Here is an 859-nt window from a genome sequence, read left to right on the forward strand (position 1 = left end):
GGGGATAAAAAAAATAGCACAGCCATATGATTTTAAGAAAAAAACCCTTTAAAAATAGGAATCATCTGAAGCAGTTCACAACCACCAACATCATCATCAGCAGCATCGTCATTGCTTCCACTTCAACCACATACACCGCCATCAATGTTATCATGACGGTTACCTTGACAGTCACTTTCACCACCACAACCAGTATAACCACTGCAATACCACCACCACATAACTAACACTATCATCAACACCACTATTACCACCATCACCTCAGCATCACACATCACACCGCTCCTGTTGCTATTATAACCACCGATACTATTTTATCCTCCTCCCATACTTATCTCGACCATCGTCATCATCAACACTGTCTCTAAATAGCAACGCCACCATAGGTTACGTGGAAACGATGTGTTTTCAAGGGAGGTAATCAAAGAACGTAACATTGTAATACTTCGTGTAAAGTAAATATAACAAATGAAAAATCTTTCACGAATCCATAAAAATTCCTGGATCATTACCAAAATTTCATCATCTGTTCCTTGTGTCATTTCCAACTTTTCCTGCAATTTTCATCAAATACCATTCACAACTTTTTGAGTTATTTTGCACACAGACGGACAGATGGACAAACTAGCGGCAATGAAAACAACCTCCTTCCTTGACGGAGGTAAATATTATTAGGAATTGTATTGTATAAAAAAAAATGCTTAAATATTTTGTGCATTGTAACCAGTTTATTGCCCGTAAATTTTAACAACAAAATCTTATACGGACCCCGGTTGAAAAGCACTGGTCTAGACTAAAAGAAAGAAAGTGGATGTGAAAGTGAGACAGGCAGTATGAGCGAGAAGAAAAGGGAGAAAGA

This window comes from Octopus bimaculoides, chromosome 21 (genome assembly GCF_001194135.2).
Source record: "Octopus bimaculoides isolate UCB-OBI-ISO-001 chromosome 21, ASM119413v2, whole genome shotgun sequence".
NCBI classification, from domain to species: Eukaryota; Metazoa; Mollusca; class Cephalopoda; order Octopoda; family Octopodidae; genus Octopus; species Octopus bimaculoides.